The 27,825-nt window shown below is 34.4% G+C and overlaps 1 long non-coding RNA gene across 3 annotated transcripts in view; it reads left to right on the top strand.

The window, feature by feature from the left end:
* Window positions 1-27,825, top strand: part of LOC140594954 (uncharacterized) — a 312,365-nt gene that overhangs the window by 197,322 nt on the left and 87,218 nt on the right. The gene's annotated exons all lie outside the window — the stretch shown is intronic.

The raw sequence follows: 27,825 nt of genomic DNA, 5'->3' as shown, positions 1-27,825 counted from the left end.
AATGTTTTCTTCTCCACCTTCCTTACCAAATTCCATCAACACACTTGTACTCACACACACTGACACACAATGGGGAGGATTTTCCAGCAGCAAATTCTTCACTATTCAAAGAAATCAATAGCTATAGGATTATACAGTTATAAATCTTAAAAATTCCGTTTGAAAAAAAATGTATTGACTAGCATAACTGGAGAGAGCCAGGTGGAAAAAAAATCTGGGGACCATGTTACTATTTTTTAAGTACTTCATGTAAGAAATGTTAATGACACTCAAAATTTGATGGCCATGTTGAGTAAGAAGTTTCAGAAAGATGAGCTAACATTTTCAAATAGAGTCAAGTATTGGCTTTATTTTCATGCTAAATGCCATTGTCATTAAGAGCTACATTGAGCTCTATCCCAGCTGCTATCTTAGGGTCTAGAATGTTAGAGGTAGATTCCTTAAAAATTATAAAGCACAATCTCTTCATTGTTTAAAGTCGTGGAGGAACTTGGATGTACATACTGTTGAGATTAGGCAGATTTGGCTGCTTTTTCTTTTTAATGAAATCATGAACAATTCACTTAACCCCCTTGAGCCATATAACTATAAATTGTGAATAATAATCCCAATTCAAAGATCTAGATACATATACTATAGATTTAGAGCACATGACACATTGTTAAGGTTGGTAATCAGAAATGGGTCTATGGTGAGATGAGGAAATAAAGACTGTCATCATGGAAGTGGAATCTATTCTTAGAGGGTAGATGTGGAGTCTTCTTCTCTGGAATAGATTTCATACTGGAGAATGCTTTTGTGGGAATACACGGTCTTTCTTAGGGATAATTGGACATCAATAATTTCAAGAAATACATTACCAGATCCTCAATTTTATATATGCCTTCTTTATTCTAAAGTTGATCTTCCAAAGAAAGCATCTGAGGGCAATTCACCTGTCTGCTCACTGTTCTTCTCCTGCCAGAAAACTATACATCTTAATGGATCATCACACAGAATTTAAAAACTTCTAGAGATACTCAAAATATTGTCATCTCTTAAGAACAAGAATAGACTTTTCTTATTATCCCTGTCTTATACATATTTCTGTTAAAGACAGAGTATGAATTGGAAAGAATGATATTTTGGCTTGAGCTGAAATGTTCTGAATTCTGATATATCATAGGATAGGGGAGTGTGATACAGTTTTCATTAATAACCTTAATTAAAAAAAAAAATAACCTTAATTTTTCTATCCCCAATCTATCTAAAAGAGCACATTGCTGCTAAAGGTAGGTCCTATAAGAGCAAAGTAAAGTGAATTTAAGTGAAGAACTGAATGCAGTGGGGCCTTATTTCATCCAGACCAGAAAATCATGTCAAAACTTTGTGACTTTATCTTTTATTTATCATCCATTAACTTAGATAAGTTAACTTAGATAGCTTAAGTTATCTTGGAAACTTGGATGATTCTCTGAATTTCTCAGAGAAATCCCAGAATGTGATGTTATGAATGCTTTGATTAAAATTTAAAAATAAAGTTAAACTTTTTCTAACAAAAGGATGGCTGTAGTTAGACTGATTGTTTTGACATTGGCTGTTTTATACATGTAAGTCCTGCATTAGATTAAATAGTACATCTTTAAGAAAAGATAATGATAAAGGAAATTGAAGATAAGCACTGTCTGTTGGTAGCAATGAGTAGTATTAAGCAGAATTCAAGAACTAATGGGGAAAAAACATTTTTTAGATCCATCTATCTCATTAAGAGATGCTACTCTAATGAACTTTTGCATTTATGTTAAATATTATTAAATTTTGTGATTTGTTTAGATCATTTTGATCAATTGTGTATTAGTGATAATTATTACAACTTGATTGAGAATAAAATTTTTTATTGTTAGAGCTTTATTGTCAGAGGAATAAAACATTAAATTACATTTTACATGCATAATTGTGTTGCAGAGAAAGATGATAGGATAATCAATAAAATACTTTTAAACATAAAAATATATTAAAGGATAAAGTTCTTTGGAGCATATAGAACAGAAACAAATTCATGAAGAAAAAAGAAACTGAAAAATTTTATATCACAAAGGAAATTTATGTAATCTACTGTTTTCATAATGATGACAGCTTTCAAATCAGTATTCAGATTCCATTAGCTACATTTAATAGAATGATTTAACAATTTTATATTTAAATGTCAACATTTATAATGTATTTATTTTGTAACTCTGTATCATAAGTATGAGCTTATAATGAAAATTTTAATGTCAACTTAAAAATATGTGAGAGAGTAAATTAGTTTTTCAAAAGTCTTAGTGGTACATGAGCAAAAATGTTGGAAGACAACTGCTGTGAATTATTTACTGAGAATCCTAACAGGCCAAAGAAAGCTCTTTGAGAACTCCCTCTTGTTTTCTTCTATAGTATCAAACAGGGCTTATGCACCTATTTCTTTCTTCACTTAATTTTTTTCTTAAGACTTTATCAAAAAGTTTGTATTTTTTTAGCTGCACCTGTTTAGATAACATCAACACATGTTTTCATAATGTGAAAAAAATGTTGGTAAAATTGAGTACATGATGAAATTATCACAGTGCCACTGTAACATGAGAGGTTATAAGGAACAGCAGGTTAAGAGCAATCATATATTCATCTATAATTCCCCTGATCAGGTACCTATGTCTCTGCTAATAAGAGGAATTATACTCTATGTCATGCCAAAAAGCAGCTCCACAGTAAATTCCATAGGAAAATAAAGTCTCTTGGCTTGGTGTCTTGATAGGTCCTCGGTTTTGCTGGACCATCAATTTAAGCCATCTTAATATTCATTGTCATCAATTCTTCCAAAATATATTGGAGCCATTTAAGGCTCCTAGTTTACGTCTAGGGTTGTTTCTCTACATACCCACTGTTACTGAACACGGTATTAGAGAACCTCCTTAAAACCTCTCCGTGAAATTTAGCAGTCTCTCTTCCCTACCTGAACTGAGCATCCCCCTGTTCTAAATTCATTTTAATACCACCAATAATTCTAAAACTTTATCAGACCCTAATGTTCCCATAAGACTGCTTCATTTCTGTTATTATCTAAAATTCCACTGTACCTCAGTATAAGACTATAGTGTTTGTTACTTCTTTACTTCATATTTTTATAAAGGATTGTACTTCACCCTCCTCCAAAGGAGGAAGCGATTAAAGAAAGAGATCGTTTCAAATATTTTAAAGTATTTTTTATCTTTCATAATATTTAAGGCAGGAGACATTTAATAAATCCCTAATGATGGATTGCTTGATCCAATTTGCCATATTCCTTCACTGAACCTCCCTGTAATTAATTACATCACTTCCTCTTTACCTGCTATCAGAAACTTCTTAAAAATGAATAATTTAAAATGAAACTACTATGGAATATAATTTATGTCTGCTGTCCATTAATAGCCTGGTTTTCAGAAAGATACTTTAAATCCAAATAATGTAATTAGAGTTGCTTCAAATTGGAAGTGGTATTGCACAAAATCAAATCTAACTTCCTCATTTTATGGATGAATTGGAGGCTTTATGATTCATAGCCCCAAGGTCATATAGCTAGTTAGCAAAGACTAGATTTAAAACTAGAACTCAGGCTTCTGGCTTGTGATCAAGTGTTCTTGCTATAATAACATACTGCGTTTCATACAATAAACCAGAGCTGCTTTTTTGATGAGTGTGTTCTCAAACATACACTTTTGCAGTCACTCATATACCCCCTGCTCCCTTTGGCATCTCTATTAGTAATGAAAAATAGGTTATGGATTAGAATTTGAAAACCTTAGTGTGGGATGCCTGGGTGGCTCAGCAGTTAAGTGTCTGCGTTCAGCCCAGGGCGTGATCCTGGAGTCCTGGGATGGAGCCCCATCTTGAGCCCCACATTGGGCTCCCGGTGTAGAGCCTGCTTCTCTCTCTGCCTGTGTCTCTGCCTCTCTCTTTCTATGTCTCTAATGAATAAATAAATAAAATTAAAAAAAAAAAGAAAGAAAAGAAAACCTTAGTGCATCAAAATCACTTTTAAGTAACACACATACAAGCAATTTCTCTGTCATACCTTGGGAGTTGTGGTGGGCTTCCTTCCCTATACTTCCTTTTCAGTTCCCTTTAGTTTATGGAACATTTCCAAACATAAATTGAGACTCTATCCTTTTATGCCATGTCTTTATTATGAAAGATAGAACCATTTCTTACAGAAAACTCCACATTTTAGACCAAAAGACCATCTTCCAAACAAAGTGACAAATCCCATATTACAATAGTTATGGCAGTAAATCTATTTGACAGTTAAGTAGCAGTGGATTTTATTAATGATGATAATATGCAGAGTGAGAAAGAGAGAAACATGACATTCAACAAAACATTAATGTGAAAAGATTGTAAGAAATTGTAATTGAAATAAGAATGTAACATTTTAGGCTAATATTGAAGAAGAACTTGGAGTGGCTAGGCATAGTCTTAGCTGTTGAGGGTAATTCAAGAAGAATAGGGAAACCATACACATTCCACAAGACAAAGAGGAGGTATGGATTGGATGGTGATAGATCCAGAGACTGTGGTGAGACCGACTCTTACATACTCCAGAGTAATTCTTCCAGTTTCATGTTAGTTTCAAGGGTTGCCTTTTATTGCCCTTTCTGAAGGTAGGCCATGTTGTCTTTCCCTCATACCCCTTCCCTGAGCCTCTAATGAGCTCGGGGAGTTCGAATCTAGGTGCTGTTCAGAAAGGACTAGAGACAGAGGAATGAATTATCCCTCTGACCACGTTTTCCCAAGTGAGTATCTTCTTCAAGGGTGCTGTGTTAAAAACGGTGTTTATTTGAATATAAAAGAAAATACAGGAAAAAAAGGAAAGACTGTGAGACATGATAGGAAGGTAATCAAAATAAGACACCTTTTTTTTTTTAATCTTCTTGTTCCCCATCAACCGATGACACACGTTTCGCACCTAGCCTTGTCTCTCACCCCACAAAGGCTGGAACTTAGTGAAGTTTCTAGGTCAGAATGAGAGGAAAGCCAAATTCTCTTCCAATTCAATGATTCCAATAGCAGGTTTTTTAAAATAACTTGTTCTTGTTACCACCTGCCCAGATATCTGGCATTCCCTAGAGAAACTGGAAAGGCTCTTTTATTAGCAGTTTACAAGTCTTATTAGAGTAAATGAGTTGAAACTCTAAAAAAGAAAAATAAGGAGCAGAAAATATGGAAATGGTTAGTCGAGCTTCGATATGAGCAAATAAACAGAAGAGCTTCAATCTAATAGGGAGAAAGAATCTTTCCCGAGAGTGACCAAAATGAGAGGCTTAATATTGCAGAAAAATAAAATACACTTTGGTGGCTTTTCTTAAGGACAACTTCTTATTTATTTTTCACTTTTCCCAAGGGCCTCTTATTCAATGCTCATCTCTGATGTCAACAATTTTGGCTATAAAAAAAAAAAAATCTCAAAGAACACAATCTTTAGTTTGGGACATTATTTTTTCTTTTGAGAAAACTGGAACTTACAAAGAAGGGAAAAAAGTCTTAACTCAGGTAAAAGGCAAAGGTTTATGAAGAAAATACACATTTTGTACACAGGGAACTAATTTAATAAGCAGCCTCTCCCTGCTAGCTTGCGATTAAACTAAATTGCCAGCCTAAACTTTTCTGTGCAGAATTTCAAATGTCAACACATTATATTGCGATTCCTCTTAATTTCTCACAAAGAAAATGCAAAATGAATTCATTATGCTGGAGTAAGTGGAAAAAATGATGAGTTTCTCCAGAAGAGTATGCAATGGGGAGAGATTGGGCAAGACGATTATATTGAGATATTTGAATAGCTGGCCATTAGCTAGAGCATCCCCATTACTCTGCTGATAATTATATCTCTTCTGCTATGACTTCCCAGTGGAATAATAGAATGTTCCCAGTGCAGGAGATAATGAAAAATACCATTCAGGTGGTACATATATGCCAGGAATAGAATGCAGTATTTCTTTCCTTCCTGGCTTTTGCTCTGCCTTAGCTCCCATCAGCCCCAACTGCCTATACCTTGTCACTCTAATGGCGCACACCTACGCAATATATGTTAATATGTGTTTGGTTGTTCTATGCTGTGTACAGGGAGGATAAATGTATCTTGAAAATGGAGATGGCAATGGAATATCATTCTTCCAACATAATTATCTCCTGTGTTTAGAAAGCCCGGTGTTTTGCTGAGTACATTTTTGTTAGCTATTATGTAAATGACTTTCAAAACCCACTATGGTGCAGAGTGAAGGCTTTGGATGGGATCTTATAAGGATAAAACTCTTTTTTTTTTCTTTGTAAGAAAAATAACGGTTGCATGTTCTTCTAATTAGTCCATCATTTTGCAGACACTTTTCATTTTAGCAATCAAGTGAAATTAAACAAACAAAAAGGGAGAAAAAAATGAGATCAAACAATAACACCCACTCATTTTCAATAACATTTTCCCTCCCCTTTCTTTTATTCATCTCCCTCGCTCTCTCTCTTTCTCTCTCTCTCTCTCTCTCTCATTTGAACAATTCATAAAACCTCTCGCGCTATTGGCACCTTTTCATACTGTGGCATTTTTATTGCTGTTTATTTTCAGTTTGGGGAAATCTTGCTGGGTACTGTATGTCTTCACAAATTCATTAATTTTACAGAAAACTCAATTTGCATCCCCTACACCCTCCTTTGCTGTGCCACTCTTCTTTTAAATTCTGGATCCTTGCTCGAGAGTTTCATTTTCAAATTTTGTACAGAAAGGAAAGTTCCACCCAAACGACTTATATTTGCATCCTGTAGAGGGCAGTGAAATGTTACAATGGTTTTACCCACCACAAGGGTTAAATTCAGAACTGCTCATTTTTCTGAGTTTTGGCACTCACTGAAAATCAGGACAAAGAAACAGCCAAATTACCCACGGATACCATTTTTCCCCTATTAAAATTGTACTTATGTTTAAAATCAGAGATGTATACTTCATCATATGAATGTTTTCTGGTTAAAATATTTACCTAGGAATATATTCAGGATACATAAAGCTGCAATGTGTATGGACAAGTGGCTATAACTCGAACCACATGGAAACAAAGTATTTGTGTTCATGGTGTACTTGTTAGGATTCATATTCAATATTTGGTTACTGTCAACCATAGACAGAGGACTGGTTCAAATAGTCAAGAAATTAGGGCCACTTTCAGCATGGAAGTTTTAACTTATAAATTCTAGTCGTACACACAAAAAATTAAAATCACATCTTTTTACAACTTGCATGTTTTATCATTAATATCAAACATTACTTAGTAGCTTAGGGTAATGATGAGCATTGTCCTTTAAAATTTAATAAATTATTTGTGCATTTTTAAGGAAATGTCTAGTCCTGAAGGGAATTTAGGATATTTTAGCTTGTTAATCTCTAAACTAAACAACATTTGAATTTAGTATGACACAAAGTAGATGGCTGTGTGTGATTTTTTTTTTAAGGTCTTATTTTTAAGTAATCTCTATACCCAATGTTGGACTCAAACTCACGACCCTGAGATCAAGAGTCACCAGGTGCCCCACATGACTACGTATATTATGTATATATATGTGTATATACTGTGGTTATTAATTGACATATAGTCAATAAATGGTGCATTCTGAATATCTTAATATTCATAAAGATCTTGTAAATTACATGATAGACTTACAAAATACTGTTTTAAAAGATTTTATTTTTAAGTAAAATAACTTAAGTCCCAACATAGGGCTCAAACTTACAACCCCAACAGCAGGGATCACACACTCTACCTACTGAACCAGCCAGGTGCCCCAAAATACTTTTGTGATCAATACACAATGAAAACTGCCATGATACAAAATTATGGAGACAGTAAAAAGGTCAATGGTTGTGAAGAGTGGAGTGGGAAGAGGAAAGATAGGCAAAGCACAAAGGGTTTTTAGGGCAGTGAAAATACTCCATGACATTACAGTGGTAGATACATGTCATTATACATCTGTCCAAACCCATAGAATGTACAACATCAGGAGTGAATTCTAATGTCAACTGTATGATATGTCAATTTAGGTTCATCAGTTTTAACAAATGTACCACTTTGGAGGAGGATGTTGGTAATAGGGAGGCTATGTATGTATGAGGGCAGGGAATATATGGGAAATTCTATGCCTTCTTTTCAATTTTGCTGTGGATCTAAAACAGCTTTAAAAGTAAAATCTTTAAAAAAAAAAAGAAAAGAAAAATGTTATGATATATCTAAAAGATTTTTTTTTAATTTTTATTTATTTATGATAGTCGCACAGAGAGAGAGAGAGAGAGAGAGGCAGAGACACAGGCAGAGGGAGAAGCAGGCTCCATGCACCGGGAGCCCGATGTGGGATTCGATCCCGGGTCTCCAGGATCGCGCCCTGAGCCAAAGGCAGGCGCCAAACCGCTGCGCCACCCAGGGATCCCTGTTATGATATATCTAAATGGTTCTCCAAGTCTCAAATCTGTAGGATGAAATCAGTATCATTACTGATTGAAATCTGTATACCACATTCTGGTATATATTTGGAAATAGTCCCTATATTTAAAAATAATGTAAGGACAACATACATCTATTCAGCTTTACTCTGGAAAAGTCTAAGTTCTCTCCTCTTTGTAGTCTCCTTTTTCTCTCCATATAACTTTTCATTACATTTCCAAATTATTTTCTTTTCTCTTTGAGATGTCAAAAGCCCTATGATCAAGGTCTTGACTCTTTGCACCTGAATTCTCCAGTTTCCTCACCATGTGTATGTTTTGTTTGTTGTTGTTGTTTAAACTGTTCACACTGATTCCATTCTAAACTCTCACCTCTGAAGCCTCCTGTGGCTTTTCCAAAATTTAAATCTGCTAAATTCAGCTAGTTCTGGCAAAGGGTGAATTTCCTCACAGCTAGAGGTGTAATTTCTCCTGCTTAGGAGCAAGTACTCTCCCAGGAATGTTTTCTTCCTCTTCTAATCTCAGGTGCTTGTATAAACTCCCTAATTTTATTAGTTTAGGATAATATAATATTGGTTTTCTTAACCACTTGTTTTTCAAAGTTATATTCTTTTTCCAAGCTTTTGAACCAGAATTTTATGTTGACCTACAATTAGATATGCTATTGCCCCTCTGCTTTCAGTTGTAACTGTGCCAGCTTGAATTCAGGCTGTGCTATAAATGTTTATGCCTAAGGTGATCTTTGCCTTGAGATTTGTCCTGTGATGTGGGAGGCTACTTGCTCTGTGCACTTGGGTATCCTGGAAGTGCAAGGATATTTCTTACAGGGTAACCTTTAAGCAGTGAGTATATAAAAGCTCTCAACTCCTATCCTTCAGGGAACCAAATTTCAGGTGACATTTTATGTTTTACAGGTAGCCCCAGCCCTTGTGGTCCACAGTGGTTATTTCAGAGGTTCACACTTAGCTTGGCTTTCCCATTTTTCCTGATTAACACTCCCTGTCCCTTACTCCTATTCCCTTGGTCATCTCCTAAATAAACCACTTGACCAAAGTCCTTCACTCAAAGGAAGACACTCTTCTTAAAATACAAGAAACACAATACATGACAATAATATGGGAGGGATGACAAGTTTATTTGGTTTATTTGGAATAACAATCAGATTCATAAAAGTTTGATTGGCTGGATTTCTTGAGGCACACAACACAGCATTTGATATCCTCATCGTCTGAATATATCAATTTGCAAATTAGAACCACTAACGGGGGCAGCCCTGTAGCGCAGAGGTTTGGTGTGGCCGCAGCCTGGGGTGTGATCCTGGAGACCCTGGATTGAGTCCCACGTCGGGCTCCCTGCATGGAGCCTGCTTCTCCCTCTGACTGTGTCTCTGCCCCTTTCTCTCTCTCTGGGTCTCTATGAATAAATTAATAAATAAAATCTTAAAAAAATAAAAAAGAGAACCATTAACTGTCATAAAAACAGAATTATAAAATTTTGGCTTATATAAACATTGTTTTTGCTAAGTGTACAGTGACAAAAGTTATGAATGTCATTTTGTAGGATAGAAGAAAAAAATGAGAGTATTCCATACTTCAAATTTTGAAAGAAACCTGTTAAAACTCATTTGAAAACAATAATTTTTAAATTTTATCTTCTAATTATTAAAAAACTCAATACTGAATATTTTATAATAAGCTATTTTTTTAAAAAAAGATTGGCATTTGTTAACTTTTATAAAAGTTTCTGATATGTAGCTGTTAATTTAATATTTCTAAATATCTTTATTATAGAAATATCCAGAATGAATTATCCTTTTACAGAAGAGAATATCCATAGAATGACTGTCATGCAGTTGGAGTGAAAAAAAAGAAAAGAAAAAATTGTTCTCTTTAGATAGTACCTATGTTTTCTGTATTATTGATCCTTTTTCTTAATCTATTTTTCCAGCTTTACTGAGATATAATTCATAAATAAAAATTGTAGATATTTATGGTACTCCTAAATAAGCAACTGAAATCAGAGAGAGGTGGGTTAGTGTGATTTGATATTTATCTGTGCCATTCCATTTACAGAATTATTTTGGGTACTTGTTAAACTGCTAGTTAGAATAAAGTTGAGAGACAGTTAAAAAAACTATGATACATCATTAGTAAGTGATTAAACTGATTCCCTCAGTTTATTCATGTGTAAAATGAATGATATGTATTGGAAGAGAGTTTTGATTAAGTAAAACAACCAAGATCCATTACAGATTTCTTATCTTTGGCACTTGAAATTTTCATAACACACTAAATTAACTAGAAAATACAGGTCCAATGGAACAAGTAGAAATTCAACAGCAAGGTGATGAAGTCATATCAATGATTATATTAAAAACAGAACAAACATAAAAATGAAAGAAAACTGTTCTGACTGGATTAAAAAGTAACCTTAAATATATGCTATTTTCAAGAGGTATATTTTAAATTTTAAGACACAGTTAGCTTGAAAGTAATAGTCTAGAGTACATACCATGAAAATCATAATCATAAGAAAGTGAGAAAGCTCCATTAATAAATAATAAAGTCATCTTTGAAACAAGGGAAATAACCAATAAGAAAGATGTATAACCATTAAATGCATCAATTAATCAAAGTAACATAAGAATCCTAAATGTTTATGCTTCTAATAGTAGAATTTCAAATTAAATGAATCATAATATTGAAAAGAGAAATGCAAAATACATAACTACACTTGAATATTTTAACATTTGTCTTTTGGTAATTGTTAGAAAAAGGAGAGACAAAATGAGTAAGAATATAGAAGACTTAACAACACTACTAAACAACTTGATCTAAGTGGACATTTATAGAGACTATAGACAAAAAAAAAAAAAAAATAGAAAGCCAAGAACAGAATTTTCAAATATACATGGAATATTATATAAGATAGCTTATATTCTTGGTCAAAAGAACAGATAGCAAAAAAACTAGAAAATATAAATTCAGTTCTAACCCAAAAATAATTGTGTTAGAAAGATATTTTGTAATGCTCAGAGAAACCCTAAGCCTTGAAAATTATAAAAAGTCTAAATCAAAGAAGAAATGCTAATATAAATTAGAAAATATTTTAAAATAATTATAATAAATGAATGAAAACAAAATACCAGTTTGTGTGCAATTAAAATAAAGTTTAGGGTAACATTTTTATATCCAAATATTTATATTAGAAAAGAATCAATGATGTAAATTTCTATATTAAGAGGCTAAGAAAAGAAGAGCAAATTAAACCCAGAAAAGTAGAAGATAAAAACTAATTAGGAGAAAGCAGAAATCAATGATGTATAAAACAAACAAACAAAGCACAGCAGAGAAATGAATACAATTATACTGCCTATTGAGATTGGTTAGAAAACAAAGAGAGAAAACATAAATGAACAGGAGTAGGAATGAAAGAGCTGATACCAATCATTACAGATTCTATAGATAATTACAACTATAATAAGGAAATTTATGATTCATTTTATGCCAATAAATTCCACAGATTGGAAGAAATGATTTAAAAAGAAACAATAGGGGCAACTTGGGTGGCTCAGTGGTTGAGCATCTGCCTTTGGTTCAGGTCGTGATCCCTAGGTTCTAGAATCAAGTCCCGTATCAGGATCCTCTCAGGCAGTCTGCTTGTCTCTCTGCCTGTGTCTCCGTGTCTTTCAAATAAATAAATAAATAAATAAATAAATAAATAAATAAAATCTTAAAAAATAAAAATTTTAAATAAAAATAAAGTAACAAGCAGACTCAAGGAGAAATAGGAAATCTAAATAACCCTTGTACATTAAAGATAAGGAGTTCATAATTTAAAAAATATTCAGTAAAGGAAAAGCAGGATTTTGATGGCTTACCTTTTAAAATTTAACATGTAGCAGAGAGGAAATAATATGAATTTTATACCAAGTCTTTCCAAAAAAACAAAGAAGTAAAACTTTCCTACTCATTTTTGAGGTCAGTACAACCTGGAAACCATAACCAGACAAAAACATTACAAGAAAAAATACAGATCAAAAATAATATATAAGCATATGTTTTTCAAATATTAGAAAATGGAATGAAATGAAATAAAGAGATAAGTTATGACTAGGTGAAATTTCTCAGAGGAATACCAGGTTGGTTTAATACTAGAAAATCATTCAATGTAATTCAATACCTTAACAAAATAAATGATTAAATTTATATGATCATCTCAATATATGCAGAAAAAGTATCTGGCAAGATTTGCTGCACATTTATGATGAAAATTTTCAGCAAGCTGGCCTAAAAGGAAATCTAACAATCTAATCATGAGCATTTACAAATAACTTACACTTAGCATCATATGTAATGGTACAAATTTGTATACCATTGTCCCTAATATTTGGGAAAAAGCAAACCTATTCCCTTCATACCTCTATTTGACGTTATAGTAGAGGTCCTCCTACTCAGTAAAATAAGTGGGGGGAGGAAAACTTATAAGAAGTAAAGTTATCTTTAAACAATGACTATTATTTATTTGGTTAGAAATATTAAGAATTCTACCAATCTAGCAAAAATATTCAGAAAGGTGAATGAATATACAAAATCAATTGTATTTCTATATTTTAACAGCAAAAACAAGGAAATGATTTTTTAAGTTTATAAACACTGGGAAAAACTTAAAATTTAAAAAATAAGATATGTATATAACTTATCTAATAAAATAAAGAACACAAAAATTGGGGATCCTTAGTGGCTCAGCAGTTTAGCACCTGCCTTCAGCCCAGGGTGTCATCCTGGAGTCCCAGGATCGTGTCCCATGTCAGGCTCCCTGCATGGAGCCTGCTTCTCCCTCTGCCTCTCCCCTCTCTCTCTCTCTATGTCTCTCATGAATAAATAAGTAAGTAAATAAATAAATAAATAAATAAATAAATAAATAAATAAAATCTTGAAAAAAAGAACACAGAAATTGATCCATTCTAAGACATTCACATAATTTTTGATAAGGATGTCACTGAAATTCAATGGAGAGGAAGAAAAGCAGTTCTGTGGTAATTGAGTGATTAAACAGAAGGAATATAAATGGCCATGAGTACATGAATATATTTTCAATGACAGTCAGAAAGGAAAAAAAAAAAACCATAATCAAATTTCTCTTGTATAGAAATACAAGAATGTCTAAACTTAAAGTGGCTCTCATACCAAGAGTGAGTGAAGATGGAAGCAGTTGGAACTTTCAACACTGGGATAGGAGAGTAAAACTGTAATCATTTTGTGAATAGGTCAAGTATTTTATCATGAAGTTAGATATATATTAAACTTATGATCCAACCAATTCTTTTCATAGTTACCCAAGAGAGATAAAAACATATGTATACATATGCACACACACACACATTAATACATAGTAATCTTGTTCATAAATAACTCCAAATTGAAGGACAAATATTCATTGACTATAGAATTGCTAAACAAATTACAATATAATCATATAATGGAACACAATTCTGCAATACAAGGAAACCAACTACTGGAACATGCAACAAAATGGATGATTTTTAAGTTACTATGCTGAAAGGAAAAATGATAACTTTATAGTTGAGAAGCCTAACAAACATGTCCTGAGATAGGTGATTAAGTTGACATCATGAAAAGTCATTTGATAGTTTGTACCCTTGTTATGCTATAACAGAAATGATACTTTACCTCTTTGCTCTTCCTCCTTAAAACTTATAATCTAGACTCTGCATTAGAAGAACATCAACAAATTTCAGCTAAGGAACAATCTACAAAGTATCTTACCACTAATCTTAAAAAATTCAAGGTCATCAAAAACAAGGAAAGTCTGAGAAACTGTCATAACCAGAAGCCTAAGAAGATATGATGACTAAATTAATGTGGTATCCTGCTTTGGATATTAGGTAAAAACTAAGGAAATCTGAATAAAGAATGAATTTTACTTAATAATAACATATCACTATTGATTATTTAATTGTAACAAATTTACTATAGTAATTGATGAGACTGAGTGTGGAGTATATGAGAAATCTTTGTATTTTCTTAACAATTTTTCTTTAAATCTAATACTGTTTTTTAAAAAGTCACTAAAAAAATATTGTGATAAATGAAAAACCGGAAACGTGAATGCACATACTGTATGATTTAATTTATATTGTACAACTGATGCAACACTAATCTATGATCAAAGAAGGAATCAGAGTAGTGGTTGCCTCATGGGAAGAGGAATGTTGATTAACTTTCCAGTCAGGGGAATTTTCTGGGGTGAAAAAAAGTTCTGTATCTTGATAGGGGTCAGGATGATATGTGATAATTTTTCAAAACTCATTGAATTTGTGCACTTAAAATCTGTGCATTTAACAATATGTAAAATACACTTCATTTTTTAATGAAAAGCAGTTACTGGGAGACAATAATGTATTCAAAACCTATCTCTATTCTGCTCTCTTGTTGCTGATTTAGTTGTCGTCCATCTGAAATGAGAATGGGCGCTCTCTGCAGCTTTTTGCCTTGTGAGATCTTTGTACAAAAGCCATTAGTAAGTACAAAGGCTCATTGTGACTGTGTAGGATGACTCATTGCCAAGTGAACTTTTAAATAGGGAACTTTACTCCAAAATCTTACCTTTGTTTCTTGATCTGAATATATGCAGACATTTTCCCCCTTCCTTGTCCTATTTAAAGTTCTCAAAAAAGAATGAGCTCTTTCTATAGTCAGGACAAAATGTTCTCCTTGTTATCAATCTAAAAATCATACTATTTACCCAAGTTTCATTTATGATTACTTGTCACTTTGTTTGTTACTCAAGTGTCTTTACAGTTCACATTTTTGTTCATATTAAATAATTGTTATGTTGAACTCCAAAGCTCTTATCTTTACATAAGTGCTACAGATAAACCTTCCCATCCCTTATCTTTTAATCTCTTTGGAATTTCATTTCCCTATTTAGTGGGATTTTTTTTTTTTTTTCTAAAGGAAAGGAGACAAGAGGAGGAAAGGAAGAGAGAATAAGAGGAATGAAGATAGGACTTTTCTTTTTTTGTATATTTTTTATTGGAGTTAGATTTGCCAACATATAGTATAACACCCAGTGTTCATCCTGTCAACTGCCCCCGTCAGTGCCCGTCACCCAGTCACCCCATATCCCCACCCATCTCCCCTTCCACTACCCCTTATTCGTTCCCCAGAGTTAGGAATCTCTCATGTTTTGTCACCCTCTCTGGTTTTTCCCCCTCATTTTCTCTCCTTTCCCCTATAATCCATTTCACTATTTTTTATATTCCCTGTATGAGTGAAGCCATATAATGATTGTCCTTTTCGGATTGACTTACATCACTCAGCATAATACCCTCCAGTTTCATCCACATCAAAGCAAATAGTGGGTATTCGTTGTTTCTAATGGCTGAATAATATTCCATTATATGTATGTATGTGTATATATATATATATATATATATATATATATATATATATAAATGGATAAAGAGGATGTGATATATATCACATCCTCTTTATCCATTCATCTGTCGATGGACACCGAAGCTCCTTCCACAGTTTGGCTATTGTGGACATTGCTGCTATAAACGGGGTGCAGGTATCTCGGCTTTTCACTGCATCTGTATCTTTGAGGTAAATCCCCAGTAGTGCAATATCTGAGTCGTAGGGTAGCTCTATTTTTAACTTTTTTGAGGAACTCCCACACAATTTTTCAGACTGGGTGTACCAGTTCACATTTCCACCAACAGTGCAAGAAGTTTCCCCTTTCTCCACATCCTTGCCCACATCCGTTGTTTCCTGTCTTGTTAATTTTCACCATTCGCACTGGTGTGAGGTGGTATCTCATTGTGCTTTTGATTTGTATTTCCCTGATGGCAAGTGATGTGAAGCATTTTCTCATGGAAACGAATGAAAATGAAGATACAACTGTTCAAAATCTTTGGGATACAGCAAAAGCAGTCCTAAGAGGGAAACACATAGCAATACAAGCATTCCTCAAAAAAAATTGGAAAAAAACTCAAATACACAGTTAACCTCGCACCTAAAAGAACTGGAGAAAGAACAGCAAATAAAACCTACACCAAGCAGAAGAAGAGAGATAATGAAGATTCGAGAATAACTCAAAGAAATAGACACCAGAAGAATTGTAGAACAGATCAACAAAACCGGGAGTTGGTTCTTTGAAATAATTAATAAGATAGATAAACCATTAGCCAGCCTTATTAAAAAGAAAAAAGACTCAAATTAATAAAATCATGAATGAAAGAGGAGAGATCTTAATGAATACCAAGGAAATACAAATGATTTTAAAAACGTATTATGAGCAGCTATACGCCAATAAATTAGGCAATCTAGAAGAAATGGATGCATTTCTGGAAAACTACAAATTACCAACAGTGGAAAAGGAAGAAATAGAAAACCTGAACAGGCCAATAACCAGAGAGGAAATTGAAGTAGTCATCAAAAACCTCCCAGGACACAAAAGTCCAGGGCCAGTCCAGGGACTGGGGAATTTTATCAAATGTTTAAAGAAGAAGATAGGACTTTGAAAGGTAAAGAGGAAATATGACTCAACCAAGGAATCCTAAACAAACTAATGGAGCCACTGGTAAGCTATGTGCCTTAACTTACCCATGCATGCTGTTTCCCTCTAAGATTTTGTTTCCTTGAATTGAACGCTATGTGGAAATGTTAGGGACATGTTAATAGAAGCTTAAAATAAGGAAAATAAGGTGTAGAATTTGAGAGTGGCATCTTTTAGAATTTCAATGAACCCCATGACTTAATTTCTACACATCATGATCTATACCTACCTTATTCTATAAATATGTATTTTAATGTAATACAAAAACTTTTGAGACTCAAAACATCCATGGCAAGCTACAAATATATACCACAGGGCTCTGAACAGAGCTTTCTCATATACGGTTTTAGTTTTTATAATATTCAGATTAAGGTGTTTATTATGCAATACAAACATGGAATAGTAATTCACTGAGAGTTCATGCACAGCAACTATAATTAAAATTATTGTGAAATAATGACTTCTCTTTATAGATGCCAAATGTATGTATTGCTATTTAAATAACAAAATATCACTGAGAACTTTAAATATAAGTTTCTGGAGGAGTGCAAAGTGCCATTTAATAAAGTTTCTGTTAATAGAATGTCCAGCAACTGAGAATTTGCTGCATTTATTTTCTTACCAAGGATATAATAGGTGTTCAAGATATTCACGGAACTGTGCTAAATTGTGTTAGCTATAAGAAAGGGACAGAACTCTTAGCCATATGGAGATGACCATGCAACAAAAGGGACTGAGTCAAAGGGGTGAAAGAATTTCAGGAAAACAGCAATTATAAGGTGTAAAAAAATCATCCTCAGTAAGAATTCAATGAATGTTGACCATGTGCAATGAATAAGCATAGAACTGCAAAGTGTCCTGTCAAAGGAAACATGGTACAGCAAAGCTTCCAAGTATGGGATTGTCTTTGGAGGCAATGGATCAGCGCAAGTTCATCCAAGGGAATTCCATCTGGCACAACATGAAGAACTGAAACATGGGTTGGTCTCATAAACGGACTGACAAGATTGATTCTGGTCAATAGCCTCCAGCTAGTTATTGAGGTGAAGATAAGGAAAGTATTCTGCCAATTATGGATGTCAAATTGTTTGGAAAAGGATAGAAAAGCCCAAGTACTGAAGAGACCACAAAAAATAGCAGTCAGTAGATGCCCTAGCTTTCTCTATGAGATAGAACAAAATTTGGAGAAGTAATCCCTAAGATACTTTCCATCAGACCATTTCTAATATTTATCACCATATAAAGATAGGACATCAGATGTTTTTGCCAAATAGTATCTTCATGGTTGCAAGCAGTAATACTACATCCTAAATACATCTGAATGGCCTGCGAAGACTTCTTCACAAGGTGTAATTAAAACACAGGCTAATAAAGAAGATATGGAATAAAGTTAAAAAAAATCAGATACCTTGCTCTAAGGGCATTATTAGATAAATATTCACCACAGTACATGAACATAATATACAATATGTGCCTGAAAGGTAAAGAGATCACAGGTAGTAAGGAGACACTAAAAAAAAAAAAAAAGAAAGAAAAAAAGAAAAGAAAAAAGAAAACCTGTCAGATGTAACGGAAAATGCCAGAGAAGAAGTCAATGAATAGGCCTAATTCTAAAATCCAAAAATTTAAAAAGAAGGATGGGAAGGAACAAGGGGAAGGTATTTCTGACAAGAAAAACAGCATAAACAGAGGCTTACAAAATAAGTATATCTGGAATGTGAACTCTTGGGATGTGTGAGAGTAGACCTCACTGATCTGCAGTAGAAGGTTTATTGGAAAATAGAGAAAGAAAATAATATGATCCAGGCATTACTTTAAGCCCATTTTATATAAAACACAAAGAGTTTAAGTAATTTGCCCAAGGTCATGTAGCTAGTAGAGTTCAGAGTTTACCACAAACTGGCTCATCTCTTAACCACTGTGTTATACCAAATCTTCATATGGATTAAGTAGAGTTTCAAGTTTACAGTCTAACTTTAACAAGTTTTCCAGACCAATAGAAATATGGTAGAAGTTATATGTGACCTAATAAGTAAATATTCTTTCGGGGAAAAGCCTTGCTTATCCTGCCAGCCTGGCTAGTGTACTCTGAGGGGAGGAAGCAATAGTGAATCCTCTGAAAGGTCAAAAAGGTAAAATTAACTCATCCCCCGACTTCAAGAACAGCAATCCATCTCAAAAGTGGACATAAACTTTGTTCAATGATTCACCTGAAAAATGGCATAGATCTTCTTTGTTTCATTAGCTATTGCCAACTTATAGTCATACGGATGAGAATGACCAATGAGGACCTTTCTTTCAATTAGTCTCAACTTACATTTTAGAGGGAAAATTTTGAACAAGGAAGGAAATAAACAAAATTCTATTATTTTTGTCAGATTGATTTAGCTCCAAAAGCTGTGGCATTAACACTCGTAAAAGCATCTAATTTGTCCCATAAATTGTAGAATATGATTTGTCATGCAGGGAATTCACATGCAAAGAAGAGGTGTCAAATTGACTCAAGCTGCTTGAGAGAACCTTTAAGTATAATTTCTTCTAGGTTTCTATTGGGGTATTTAGCCTGTTTTGGGAAAATGCCACTCATAGTTATTACTTCAGTTTTTCTTGCCAAAGAGGCCTCTGTTAATGCCCCAGCAGGGATTGCACCACGAGCCCCATTTTTCAAGGGCTTTCTAACTCAGTCATAAAAATTGGATCTGGGTGCAAACTTGTCCCAATTGTGGTGCACTTTCTAGCTTGTTTGTTATAACCAGATGTATTTAAATTTTGTTCAGCTGCTTTTGAAGGTGGAAGGAAATGACATTTTCTGCTTTTCAGATGAATTTTGGCAATGCTGGGAATCTGAAGGGAGTCTGATTTTAAAATTAAACATGAACTTTTAGATTCTATTAGGTCCATACTTTTGATCTGGGGCCACTGCCTATGGGCATTTCTATTAACAAGCAAACAGAAAATAAAACCCAGTGGAAATCATCCAGTTAAAAAGGGGGCTGATAATTCAGTTCCATCCCAGGCCTTATGCTAATATTCAGCCAATTGTGGAATGTCTTGACCTCTGTAGATGATGCATTTTGACTCTGTGGAACATCAGATTGGGAGTTTGGGCCCAGATACAATTTTGGTTAGAAATTGAGAGGCAGGCATAATGAGAAAGAGGACTTTTGATCACAAAAGAAATGTACTGGAGAAAAAAAGATAGTTTCAACCAATAGATATGTTTGAGAGCCTACTGTGTATTCAAAAAGCTGACTAGAGGCTTCTTCAGAAAGTGGACACTGATATTGTATTAGATGTAAACAATACAAATAATGAATGCAAACATGAAAAAGATTGCTGGAAACCAGAATATGTCAGTGTGTGTTACAGACACGAGTTCAAGGACAGAAGGATTCACTTCTACTGCGGAAAAGATGCCATGGAGTGAGGAGGCTCCTTGACATAATTCTTTCTTTGTGCAGCAAGGGGAACTTGAACTAGCCTCTGGAGGATTTGGCAAGGAGAGGAAGGAGAACTGTATGAGGAGAGATACAGAGTAAGAATGAACTAGTCACTTTTAGACTATCATATTGGCAAGACTATAAGGACTAGAGTGCAGAGAGTCTTATATGTCAGAATAAAGCTTATTTGTTTATATATATTTTAATAGGACTTACAAAATAGATGAAGTTTTTTTTGTTTTTTGTTTTTTTGTTTTTTTTTTTTTTTTGCAAAGAAAGGAACTTAAAATGATGTTTTAGAAGATTGATATGGTTTTAGTAACTGGGAAGAATGGAATTGAAGCCTGGAGAACGGGAGGCAGAAAAGTACATTAGTTATGAAGAGTCTAAACTTTTGTGGTTATCAGAAAAGAAAAGAATAAAAAATGCCTTGCACTCAGTATTTTATTTTGTGTGAGGAATGGGAGGAAGGATATAAAGAGGTAAAAGGGAAGATATAAAACCACAGAGGAACATGGTACCCTAAAGGCACTGGCTTCAAGCTAAGATTCTTCTCTCCTGAACCTCGAGTTGGAGGTCTTTCTTGCATATGGCAACCTCAGCATAGACATACATTTTAGGAGCAGAGTATACCTCCTCATTCTTGCTGTGTTTTGAAGAATACGGAAACTGGAAGATTGCTTTTTAAGGAATTAAGCAATTTATGGTGTGGTTGAGTTTGCTATTTAATTTCCATTCTCTTTTTCTTTACTATTGAATGTGCTCAGGTTAAGAAAAAACAAACAGTAAAAACAATACCAAGTTTAACAACCCATTTTCTTAAGTTCCTTTGCTAATAATAGGCCAGTGAGGTTATTTTTTCCCACTTTATTGAAGTATAATTGACAAATAAAATTGTATATATAAGGCATACAATGTGGTTGATATATGAGTAAATTAATGAAGTGATTACTACAATCAAGTTCATTAACACATCCAGTAAGATTTAAATGGGAATCATTGGGTAAAACTTAAAGGGAGGCTATGTAAAAGGTGTTGACTTCCTTGAAAGCAAGTGATCCTTTCTTCACACCTGTTTCCTTCTGCTTGTTGTCTAGAACAGAGATATGATGGCTGGAGATCCAGAAGCAATGTTATGCCAATAAAGAGAATTGGAAATGGAAGCCATGCATAAGGATAGCAAAGCAGAAAGATAGAAAGAACCTCTATAACTTAAAACCCACTGTATCAGTTCTGCACTGCCTACCTCTGGCCTTTATTTGATAGTCTCCTTCAGGGAAAATAAATCAGTCCTGTGATTTTTGAATTATTATCAGCTTCTCACTGCATTCCTAATGGACACATATTCATTAAGCATAGAAGACTTGAAGATGTATAACTTTCCTTGATTAGATTTGCTATGATTAAGAATTGCTTAGGAGGAGTAGGAGAACCTTGAGCTCACCATGTCCCATGGACACAACTAGATCACAGCCAAATCAGTGTGAATAACCCAGAAACTGACCCTGAGGACTGACAGAACAGACTCTGTAGCTAAATGTAGAGGCCTCATTGAGGAGGGTAGGAAGGGTGGAGAAGTAGAGGGGGGCTAAATGGACTCTGGGACTGTCCAAGGAATAGAGGGATCCTGTAGGTGTGGAGGGAGTAGAGAAAAACAGTCTCTCATATCAGGGAGTCCATATGAGGAAGATGAATCCTCCTAACATTTGGCTTTGAAAATCAGAATTTTTTGAAAACCAGAATTTTGTGAGTTCTTTCAATTGGCAGGTCTGAAAACCTGGAACTTTAAACATCAACAGTATCCTGGAAACTCTGGGATTGGGGGAGGAAACTGAGTCCTTGCCCTAAAGCAGACAGCAACAATGAACAGCCCTGTGGAGATATATTGTAGAAGCAACAGTTTGGGAGACTTCTCTGAGGAACAAAGGAGCTGGTGGGTGCCATTTCTCTTTCCCACCCCCAGCACACAGAAACCTGTGGGAACCAGTGCTATGCCAATACCCACTACCTAACTTGCTAACAGCACTGCTTGATCATACATTCTCCTGTGGACATGCCCTATCCAGCCAGGCCTCAGCTCCAGGCCTTACAGCAGACCAATGCAAACATTGCTAACACCTGGGTGTATCACCTCAACATAATTCTCTGGGTCTACCACATCCAACCTGGCCTGTTTAGGTCCTCAGGAGCTGCAGGTCCCCTCTTGCTGGGTTGAATTTTGCTGGCACCACCTGCTCCCACCCCAGTGACCTGCAGTTTAATGTCACTGCATTTCTGGTAAATGCTTGGTCTGACTTAGCTCAAGCCTAAACTGGCCCCAGACTGGCCCACCAACAGCACAGGGACCAGAACCTGCCCACAACAGGCAAAGAACCATTGCAGATAACTGGGCTAAAGGCAAAAGCTACTCAGCTGTAAAAGCAGGGCACATGTGATACACATAGGAGGTGCTTCTGAAGTGCCAGGTTCAGGTGAACAGGGGACTTTGCACTGCAGGATACTAAAGTCCCTCTTCTTCCTATGGCCACTACTTTCAAAAGCAGAAAATTAGCTGGCCTTTCTAACACAGAGAAACAGACACAGATAGTTGACCAAAATGAGGAGACAGAGGAATATGTCCCAAATGAAAGAACAGAACAAAGTCACAGTGAAAGTGAGAGACCTAAAATAAATGGAGATAAGTCATATTCTTAATAGAGAATTTAAAGTAATGGTCATAATGCTACTCAGTGGATTTGAGAAAAGAATGGAGGACCTACTTTAGTAAGAACCTTAACAAGGATATAGAAAACATAAAAAAAGAACTAATCAGAGGTGAAAAGCTCAATAAATGAAATTTAAAATGCACAAGATGGAATAAAAAGTAGACTAGAGGAAGCAGAAGAATCTATCAGCTACCTGGAAGACAGTGATAGAAAGTAATTAAGCTGAACAGGAGAGAAAAAATAATAATAGAAAATGAAAATAGACTTATGGAACTTGGTGACACTATCCAGTGTAATAACAACCGCATTACAGGGATCCTAGAAGGGAAAGGGAGAAAAAAGGGGGAGGGAGAGAGAAAATTGCTTTGAGGAAAGAATAGCTGAAAAGTTCCTGAATCTGGAGAAGGAAACAGAATTCAGAGTTGGGAGGCACAGAGAGCCCACAACAAAATAAGCCCAGGGAGGTTCACTCCAATACACATAATAATTAAAATGGCAAGAAAGTATTAATAAAGAGAGAATTTTATTTTATTTGTATTTTATTTTTTAAAGATGTTTTTAAAAAATTTATTAGTGAGAGAGGGATAATGAGAGAGAGAGGCAGAGACATAGGCAGAGGGAGAAGCAGACTCCATGCAGGGAGCCCAATGTGGGACTCAATCCCAGGACTCTGGGATCACATGCTGAGCCAAAGGCAGACACTCAACCACTGAGCCACCAGTCATCCAAAAGAGAGACTTTTAAAAACATAAGAGGAAAATAGTTACATACAAGGGAAATCCCATAAGGCTACCAGCTGAATTTTCAGTGGAAACTTTGTGGGCTAGAAGAGAGTGGCATGATATACTTGAAGTGCTGTAGGAAAAAAACCTGCATACTCTATCCAGCCAGACTATCATTCAGAATAGAAGGAAAGATATAGAATTTCCCAGACAAACCAAAGTTAAAAGAATTCAGGGCCACCAAACCAGCCCTACAGGAAATATTAAAGGGAACTCTTAGAGTGGAATGAAAAGACCTCAAGTAGGAGTCAAGTAGAAAGCATAAAAGCAGTAAAATTAGGTATATCTATAAAAATCAGTAAAGAGATTCATAAAATAAAAGAATGTAAAGTATTAGACTCCATACTAAAATGTGCACGGAGAGGAGTAAAAAAATGGGTTCAAACTTAAGGACCATCAACTTAATATGGAGTACTACATGCATAAGGCATTTTATACAAACCTTATGGTCACCACAAATCAAAAATCAGTAATAAATATGCAAAAAATGAAGATGAAGGAATCCAAGTATATCACTAAAAGAAGCAAGCAAACTGTGAGAGAAGAGAGCAAGAGAAGGTAACAGAACTAGTACAAAAACAACCGTAAAACAAGTAACGAGATGGCAATAAATACATACCTCTCAATAATTACTTTCAATGTAAATAGACTACACATTCTATCAAAAGACATAGTGTGACAGGATGGATGAAAAAGCAAGATCCATCTATATGGCTACCTATAAGAGACTTATTACAGATGTGAAGACAATGCAGATTGAAAAACGAAAGGATAGAAAAGCATTTATCATGAAAGTGGAAGTGAAAAGAAAACCAGGGTAGCAATACTTATATTGGAAAAATAGACTTTATAACAAAGCCTGTAACAAAAGACAAGGACACTATGTAATAATAAAGGGAAAAATCCAACAAGAGGTTATAACAATTGGAAATACTTATGTACCCAATGTGGGAGCACTCAAATGTATAAAAGTGTTAATAACAAACATAAATGATGATAATATGACAATAATAGATACTTTAACACTCAACTTACATCAATGGATTGATCATCTAAACAGAATTTCAACAAGGAAACAGTTGCTTTGAATGACACATTGGAGCAGATGGATCTAGCAGTTATATTCAGAACATTCCATCCTGAAAAAGCAAAATATACATTCTTCTCAAACACACATGGAACATTTTCTAAGAATAGATTACATATTAGGCCACAAAGCAAGTCTCAACAAATTTAAGACTGAAGTCATACGATGAATCTTTTCTGATTACAACACTATGAAACTAGAAATAAACCACAAGAAAAACTGGAAAAACACAAATACATGAGGTTAAATAATATGTTACTAAACAATGAATGGGTCAACCAAGAAATCAGAGAAAATACAGATACATGGAGACAAATGAAAACGAAAACACAATGATCCAAAATCTTTAGAATGCAGCGAAAGCTGTTCTAAGAGGGAAGTTTATAGCAATACAGGCCTAACTCAAGAAGCAAGAAAAATCTCAAATAAATAAGCTAACCTTACACTGAAAGGGGTGAGGAAAAGAAGAGCAAACACAATCCAAAACCAGTAGAAGGAAGGAAATAATAAACATTAGAGCAGAAATAAAGGAAATAGAAGTAATAGAACGGATCCATGAAACCAGGGGCTGATTCTTTGTAAAGATCACCAATATTGATAAATCTTTAGCCAAACTCATCTAAAGAGAGAGAAAAGACTCAAATAAATAGTAAAAGAAATGAAATAAGTGAAATACAACTAATACCAAATAAATACAAAAGATTATGAGAGATTTATGAAAATTATATGCCAACAAATTGTACAACCCAGAAGAAATGGATAAATTCCAGGACCTATATCCTCCCAAAACAAATCAGGAAGAAATAGAAAATTTAACAGATTTTTTACAGCAATGAAATTGAATCAGTAACCCCCACAACCCCCGCCGCCGCAAAAAAAATAAAACCGCCCAACAAACAAAAGTCCAGGACCAGATGGCTTCACAGCTGAATTGTAACAAACATTCAAAGAAGAGCTAATACCTATTCTTCTCAAAATATTCCAAAAAAACAGAAGAGGAAAGAAAGCTTGCAAATTTATTCTATGAGGCCAGCATTACTCTAAAACAAAACCCAGATAAAGATACTACAAAAAGAAAAAAAAAAAAAAGAGAGAGAGAGAGAGAGAGGGAGAGAGAGAGAGAGAGAACTAACTATGGGCCAATATATGTAGTGAGCATAGATGCAAAATCCTCAACAAAATATTAGCAAACTGAATTCAACAATACACTTAAAAAATCATTCACCATAATTGAGTGGGATTTATTCCTGGGATGGTTCAATATTTGCAAATAAATCAACATGATATATCACATCAACACGAGAAAGGTTAAAAAACATATGATCATTTCAAAAGATGCAGAAGAAGTCCTTCACAAAGTACAACATCTATTCTTGATAAAAACCCTCAACAAAGTAGGGCTGGTGGGAACATACCTCAGATTAATAAAGCCATATGTGAAAAACCCACACCTAACATCATACTCAATGGTGAAAAACTGAAAGCATTTCCCCTAAGGTCAGGATGACAAGGATGTCCACTCTCACCTTTTATTCAGCATTGTCCTGGAAGTCCTGCCCATAGCAGTCAGACAAGAAAAAGAAGTAAAGGGCATCCATACTGGTAAGGAAGAAATTTCACTATTTGCAGATGACATTATACTCTATGTAGAAAACCAATAGATTCTACCAAAAAACTACTGGAACTGATAAATTCAGTAAGATCACAGGATAAAATGTCAATGTACAAAAACCCATTGCATTCATGTAAACTAATAATGATGTAGCAGAAAAAGAAATCAAGAAAGTAATCTCACTTGCAATTGCACCAAAATGAATGAAATATCTAGGAATAAACTTAACTAAGGAGGCAAAAAACCTATACTCTGAAAAATATTAAAACATTGATAAAAGAAATTAAAGATGACACAAACCAGTGGAAAGACATTTCATGTTCATGAACTGGGAAAACAAATATTGTTAAATTGTCTATACTACCCAAAGTAATCTACAGAACTAATGCAGTCCCTATCAAAATACTGACAACATTTTTTCACAAAAGTAGAATAATCCTAAAAATTTTATAGAACCACAAAAAATCCTGAATAGCCAAAGCAATCTTGAAAAAGAAGAACAAAGCTAGAAGTATCACAATCCCAGATTTCAAGAAATACTACAAAGCTGTAGTAATCAAAACAATATGATATTGGGGGAAAAAAGTAGCCATACAGATCAATGGAACAGAATAGAGGGCTCAGAAATAAACCCACTGTTATCTGGTCACTTAATATTTGGCAAAGGAAGCAAGAATATGCAATTTGAAAAGACAGACTTTTCAACAAATAGTGTTGGGAAAACTGGATAGCTATATGCAAAAGAATGAAACTGGACCACTTCTTACACCATACAAAAAAATAAACTCAAAATGGATTAATAACCTAAATGTGAGACCTGAAACCATAGAAATCCTAAAAGAGAGGACAGACAGCAATTTTTATGGCATCAGCCATCGCAATATTTTCTAGAAATGTGTCCTGAGGCAAGGGAAACAAAAACAAAAATTCACTATTGGGATTACATTGAAATAAAAAGCTTTGCAGAGCAAAGGAAACAATCAACAAAACTAAAAGGCAACTTACTGATTGGGAGAAGATATTTACAAATGACACATATGATAAAATGTTAATATACAAAATATATAGGTACATATACATATACAACTCGGTACACAAAAAAACCCTCCAAGTAATCCAATTAAAAATGGCCAGAAGATATGA

The sequence above is a fragment of the Vulpes vulpes genome, chromosome 13, assembly GCF_048418805.1.
Source record: "Vulpes vulpes isolate BD-2025 chromosome 13, VulVul3, whole genome shotgun sequence".
Classification (NCBI taxonomy): Eukaryota; Metazoa; Chordata; class Mammalia; order Carnivora; family Canidae; genus Vulpes; species Vulpes vulpes.
This window is presented reverse-complemented; position numbering and strand designations above follow the sequence as displayed.